This window comes from Penaeus chinensis, chromosome 29 (genome assembly GCF_019202785.1).
Source record: "Penaeus chinensis breed Huanghai No. 1 chromosome 29, ASM1920278v2, whole genome shotgun sequence".
In the NCBI taxonomy this organism is placed as follows: Eukaryota; Metazoa; Arthropoda; class Malacostraca; order Decapoda; family Penaeidae; genus Penaeus; species Penaeus chinensis.
In genome coordinates, this window is record NC_061847.1 from 3799739 (window position 1) to 3807238 (window position 7500).

Below are 7500 nucleotides of genomic sequence, written 5' to 3' on the forward strand. Positions count from 1 at the left end.
GTGCCAGTCCTGAACGGCCTGAGGGAGCCATGGGCACGGTATTCCCCTGCTTTAGTTGTCTAGCCCTTACCCCTCAAGCGACCCTGAGGGGTGGACCGTTTCTCTCCCCAACATACTCCAGGCTTATCATGGCCAACAATGAATAACCATTAACCATTAACCATACCATTATTAGAGGCAATTGCCTCTTCATCAATTAGCTCCACCAATTCAAACTCGCCCGATTCCCTGACCCCAGGCTCTCCTTTGACCACGGCTCTGAACACTACAACTAATACCCCCTCCTCAATGCCGACTAGTACAGTATCCACCCTAATCAACACCCCAGGAGACATTTCTCCCAACATGCTCAACTTCAACAACTATACCCCCACAACCTTCTTCATCAACTACCCCATCCTCCCTTATACTACCTTACAACCTTATTGTCCACCTCCCCATAACACTACTTCCCTCAACACTACTCCCTCTTCCACATGCCCCCGTCCTTCTACTACCCCCATCTCTACAAAATTCTTAAATAATCTATTTAGCCCAGCCAAATGGGACCGATTTTTCGTGATCCCTCCCACAACTTCTCACACTTTCTGCTTTGACAACCTATTTCCATTCCTCAAATGCATATACATCCTTCACTTGATCTAACCCCTATACATTACCTTACCCAACCTTAACCCATTACCCAACTTTGACAACTAATCACTAACTCAACCACCCTTCACTACCATTTACTATAGTGCTACATGACCTTAGATGTCTAGCACATTTATTTTGCTTTTAACCATTAGGAGACGAAGACTGAGACCCAATGATGGGGAACTCCTCAACCTTGGGACTCAGCCATCGACTCAACTAATTTTGCATAGTCTTTTTTCCCACTCATACTTTTCATTTCAGTTTCTTCACCAATCCCTTCTACTATCCACCTCCTAAGGTGTGAGAGCCGTGCTGAAAGGATGAAAGGCTGACTTTATGTCAGTCCTGAACGGCCTGAGGGAACCATGGGTACGGTATTCCCCTGCCATACCTGGCCCTTACCCCTCAAGATGACTCTGAGGGGTGGACTATTTTTTTTCCCAAACATACTCCAGGCTTATCATGGTCAATAATGATGACGTAACCCCACTCTTAGGGGCAATAAGGCTTGCCCCTTCATCAAATAGCCCCAATCCCAGCTCTCCTTTGACCACGGCTCCGAACACTGCAACAACTCGCCCATCATCAATGCATACTAGTACAGTATCAACCCTAATCAACAACCAACCCCCAGGAGACATTTCTACTCTCCCAACATGCTCAACTTCAACACCTTTACTCCTACAACCTTCTTCATCAACCACCCCATCTCCCCTTATTACTACCTTACAACCTTATTGCCCACCTCCCCATAACACTACTCCCCTCAACACTACTCCCCTCAACACTACTCCCTCCTCCACACGTCCCCGCACTTCTACTACCCCCACCTCTACAAGAATCCTAAATACTCTATTTAGCCCAGCCAAATGGGACCGATTTTTCGTGATCCCTCCCACAGCTCCCTACTCTCAAAACACCCTCCTCTTCCAACAATGCCTCCAAAAACAAGTAGGCAAAGTCTCTTTCCGCAGCCGACCCGACCACTCCCGTCTCGTCACAGTAACAACTGAAAACCAAGCTATAGCATTAACAAAACTAACTGATCTATGTGGTAATCCCATCCCTACAGAACCTCATCCAACCCTCAATACGTGCACTGGAACTGTCTCTATCTCCCCAACAGATTGCCCAATCCATGACAAAGAATGGTCAGATTGTGGAGAGGACTTACTCGCTTGTCTCACAGACTATGATGCAACATATGTACAATGCTACTCCATTCCTCCCAGAGGAAATCGTAAGAAATCCATCAACATTGCCAAAATTACTTTCCGTAGACATGACCTTCCCTTTAATGTTTACATAGGTGGGGAATCCCTACCTGTCCGACCATACCAACCTCCTCCTCGTCAGTGCCAAAATTGTTGGCGTTTAGGACACCCAACCAAACACTGTCATTCCACAGCCAGATGCCCGCTATGTGCCCAACCTGGCCATACTCGATCAAACTGCTCTGCACAATCACGCACATGTGCAAACTGTGGCGGCCCCCATAATGTATTTTATAAAGGCTGCCCCACTTACAAATTTGAATCTGAGGTAGCAACTCTCAGATTCAGACTTGGACTCACTCTACGTGAAGCCAGACAGGAAGCACGTCGACGAGGCTTTTCTCTTACCCCCTACTCCAATAATGTCGCTCACTCTGCCAATCCCCCTACCTCCCAAGCTCCTACACTCTCTCCTAAACCCAACCCCCCTCCATCTAACTTCCCTTCTTCTACCTCCTACCATCCCCAGTCAAATTCTTTTGCCATCCTAAACCCAGACACTCCAATCTCTACCCAATCAAATTCTTTTGCCATCCTAAATCCAGACACCCCAATCTCTATTACAGCCCCAACTCCTTCCCCTCTCCCTCCCCGCACTACCCGTAGCAGACAGAATAAACGTTCCACCCCCTCTTCCCCTACCTCACAATCACCTCCACCTTCCTTTGCCCCTATTTTTCAGACACCAGACTTCTCTTCCCCCCCCCCCCCCCTCACAAGAAAACCTTTATCTCACAAAACTCCCCAACCAACTCCACTACAGAAACTCTTGAAGATATCCAGAACTACATAATCGAGTCCCAAACTAATACTCATCCACCTTCAAATTCTACAACTCCCACTCCCTCCACACTCAAAGTGACTGCCGATATCCATCCTTTCTCCTACTCATATTCTCCCTACACCCAGTCCTCCTACCCCATCCCAACAAAACCCATTCCCCCTGACTCCAGCCCCACCTATATTAACCCTCCCACTATCTCCTCTATCCCTTCCACTCCCTCCTGGATACACACGTGAAACCCTCATGTCACAAGTACCCTCTTCCCCAGACCCTCTACCTCCCGACACCCCTCCTGATACAACACCACCTCCCCAACCTCATTCTTTATCCAACCCTTTAGCACCTTCCCCTTCAAATTCTCCAACACGCACTGCAATCTTTGCCAGTAAATCGACGAAAGTATAACTATCCTTCATTGGAACATTCGCGATTTCCGAATGTTCCTCTTTCAGTCCCACATATTCTATTGTCATGCCCACGTCCTCCCTACATAGACACCCCAACTTATCAGACATCCTTACAGAATCTCACACTTTCTGCTTTGACAACCTGTTTTCCTTCCTCAAACGCATATATATCCTTCACTTGATCTAACCCCTTTACATTACCTCATCCGACCCTAACCCATACACTCACCAATTCCTTAACCCAGCTTTAACAACTAATCACTAACCCAACCATCCTTCACTAACATTAACTATAGTGCTATATGACCTAAGATGTCTAGCACATTTATTTTGCTTTTAACCATTAACCATTAACCATTACATTATCTTCCACAACCCCGTCCCCCATCCAGTTCCTAAGGTGGAATAGCTGTGGTGAAAGGATAAAAATCTTTCAGTCACGAATGGCCTCAGGGAGCTATGGGCACGGTATTCCCGTGGTTAATTGTCTAGCCCTTAACCCTCGTGGGGACCCTAAGGGGTGGACCTTTTATCTTCCCTATGTATTTCAGGCTTACCATGGCCAGTAATGAAGATTTTGTATCCTTATGAGAGGCATTTGATCACAGCTCTGACCACTGCTACTACACCCTCTTTGTCCATAGAGCTGTCAACTTGACCCATCCCAAATCATCCACCCAGGTTATAGCTCAACCTTCTAAAGATACCCCTTCCTCACTCCCAATATCCTCCAACCCACCTCCTGCACAATCTTGATTTTCTACCTCCTCCTTCCTTATTTCAATTCTTCTGTCTTATTGCCCAGATCTCCACAGTACTATCATACTTCACACCTCCTTCACCCATCATTGCCCTCTACAATTATCCCAGCCAAATGAGACTTATTTGTGATTCCCTCAATAGCTCCTTACTCCAGTAATATCCTTCTCAACAATGCCTCCAATAACAAGTAAGCAAAGTTTCCTTCCCAGTCGGATTGACCGCTCACGCCTTGTCACAGTTAAATCTAAGCCCCAACCCTATGCACTGTCTACCCTGGTTGACATTACTGGCAAATGCAACGAAAATTTCCACTTATAATGTACTTGCTTCTGAGAAGTAGAATACTTTTACAATACTACACTATTAAAAAATATACATGCTATTAAAAAAGATAATCAAAAAGGTTTACTTATAATTTATTATTATATTTATATCCTGGATTAAAAAAAAGAAAATTCACAATTATTATAATCAGGCATTACTGAGCTGAGTTCACGAAAGCCAACATGTGAAACAGTCGCCTGGTATACAGCGTGAAGTACCAGGCGCTACTGAGGTGAGTCCAGAAACCTCGATGGGAAACACAGTTTGAAGTACCATATATAAATGCCTGTGCGTGCGTGCGTGCGTGCGTGCGTGCGTGCGTGCGAGCGTGTGTGTGTGTGTGTGTGTGTGTGTGTGTGTGTGTGTGTGTGTGTGTGTGTGTGTGTGTGTGTGTGTGTGTGTGTGTGTGTGTGTGTGTGTGTGTGTGTGTTTATTGCCCCTAACGAGGACAAAGTAAAAGCTGTCAGTATGTTCCCCATTTCCTGTGATGTAACACAGGTAAAGTCGTTCCTGGAGTTAGCTGGTTTTTACAGACCGTTCACTAAGGATTATGGGAGGATCGCTGCACCGGTGACACATTTCAAGAAAGATGTCCCCTGGCAGTGGGGCGAGGAGCAGGTCAGCGTATTTTCAAAGTTACAGTATTGTTTATCGCACGCTCCCGTTCTTGCATTTCCGAGGTTTGACTACCCCTTCATTCTCCATACAGACGCATCGAATTATTCAGTCACGTTACCAGGATATCCTGGGCGATTTCGATGTGTCTTTCGTGTATATTCAGGGCCGCGCAAACGTCGCCGCCGACACGTTGTCACGTGCGCCAATCGAAAAGTCGCAACCTTTGAGGCGGGGCGACGCTGCTAATCCCCCCCCCCCCCTTCATTTAGCTTGCCTTCGTCAGCTTGGAACTGTTAAGGATAAGGATAGTATGCGATATGCAAAGCTGGGCCTCGCCCGGGCTATGCCCATGAGGGAAACCCGGCCTGTGTTGACTAATGCCGACTCGCTAACGTGTGTCAGCTGGTGCTGACTCAGCTGAGCTTAGTCTTTACTCGCCGTGGTGCCCAGCCACAGCAGTAACCTCCAGGCGACAGTTGCAACTTCTCGCGCCTGGGCGGGGCGCGAACCGCCGACCCCTTGGATAAGAGGCCGACACGTTACCACTGTACTTGCCTGGAGGCTTTGAAACTGTTGAATAAAGACGAAGTATATGCTGTCTAGTGTGCCGACAAGATTTACGGCCAGATCATTCAAGCCTTGAGGTATGATCATGAATACAGTGAGGCAGCGCATTGTGGCATTCATAAGGCAGTGCAGTTGACCCATAACCGATTTTATTTTTCGCGGTTAGTAAAAGGGCAGGGAGAACCGTCAGGTCTCGCAAGACGCGGCCCGTGTACAAGGGTCACACAAGCGATCCCGCGCCTGCACTCAAGTTCGACATCCCATTTTTCTTGGCAGAAAGTGTCATGTGATATTTTGTCTGGCTTTACCACATCATGGTCTGACATCAAACACATCCTCGTGTTCGTGGACAATTTTTCTTGCTGCTACGAGTTGGTGGCGGTTCCATCAAAGGCTGCTGTGAACGTCAGGAAGGCATTTCATGACGTAATTTGCTGCCACCACGGCTGTCCACAATATTTAAGCTCGGATAACGGTACCGAGTTTGTAAATCAGGTGCCAGTCTCACACAGCAGCTAAATGTGACGCAATTGAACGTTAATGGCATCACGGAACGTTTAAGTAGATCGATTCTCACCATTTTGGTGGGCGACAGCAGGGACGATTGGGACGCTCTTCTCCCCACCGTCCAGTCGGCCACCAACACTACCTATCACTCTTCCCTGGACGATAGTCCGCACTTTCTTCTCACGGGGCAAGACAAGCGGTTGTCATACGAACTCCTCTATGTGGACAACTATGCTAACTATTTGGATTCTCGGCAGCAGCGAGCGTTTCAGCAAGCAAAGGCGCTCCTGACCAGGTCTCGTGATAAAATAATTGAGTACCAACTTAAGATAGCTCGTGCAAAGACTATCGGGTTGGGTTCTTTGGTATTTAAGAAAATTCGTGCTCGTGGTACTACTCAGCCTAAGCTTAGTCCGTTATTTGTGGGACCCTGTAGCAGTAAAGAACAACAAGGCAGAGTGCAAGTCTGTCGCTGATGGCCCTGTGCAGTGGTTCCATTTTGACGTTCTGAAGCTGACTGATCCATATTATCAGTGCCAGGAATTATAGGTTGCCCCCTCTCACTCGTCATTCTTGCTTAGGCATTCTGCATTCATTTACTTGCATCAGCCCTCGAGAGTTAGCGGGTTAGTCAGCCATATGTGTTACTTCCACAGAATTTTGTCATTATTTGTTAATTTTGGAGAAGTAGTGTCATATAGTTTTGCTATTATAGTGCCCTTATTAACTGCGATTGCACACATTACCTGCATCGCTTATCCTCGGACTGAACGTTATCACTCCATTTTTTTATATAGACTCTCCTGGAACTGGCTATTGTGATACTGCATGACTGTTGCGTGAAGTATTCTTTCAGACGTGTCTTGGGAGTGGTATCTAGCTCTCCCTTCCAGGATGCTGTCGTCCATATTCTTTGTGGCACTCCTCGTGGAGGAGGCTCGCATCGCCTGCCGACATGGGCGCGGTGCTTCAGAAGGTAACTTCCTTCTTTGTCAAAACTTTCTTCCCTTTAAATCAACACACTCAGTTTTACGCTATCCTGAGGTCTTTGCTTACTGCCTCTGTTATCATTCCAGTGCGTCATACAATCTTTAGGGCGTACCGCGTACACCCCTTCCCACAGAGCAAAAATTCATGGTTCACGTGCCTCACACTTTATTCTTAAGGAATTAGAAGGACATGCTCTATCCTCCCTTTCCTCCGACTTCTTAGGCTCCTGTTCGAGGCCTACCAAGGACACATACGTGTGCTTTTCTTCGTCTTTACCTTCATCTCTTCAGGCTCCATCTTGTGCTCGTGCTCTTGTTTTGAATGGGCTGATCGCCTCCCTCTGTTCCTTCAAGGAGGTGAGGGTATAGTGACCTGTTCTCGTTATCTCGCCTCACATAACAAAAAAGCCATGTTTCTTATCTTACAATAACTCCACTGTCCAACAGGTCTACAGCCGAAGTGACAGCTGTGACCTTAGAACACGCTAATTCAACTCTTATTGCTCGCAAGCAATTCCTGTTTATCTGATGTTTTTGTGTAAAATTATGTCTTTTTCATACTCAAAATGTTCGGTAGAAAATGCTTATTCTGAATCACTTAGTGTACAATCGCTTTTACTATCGATATTCAA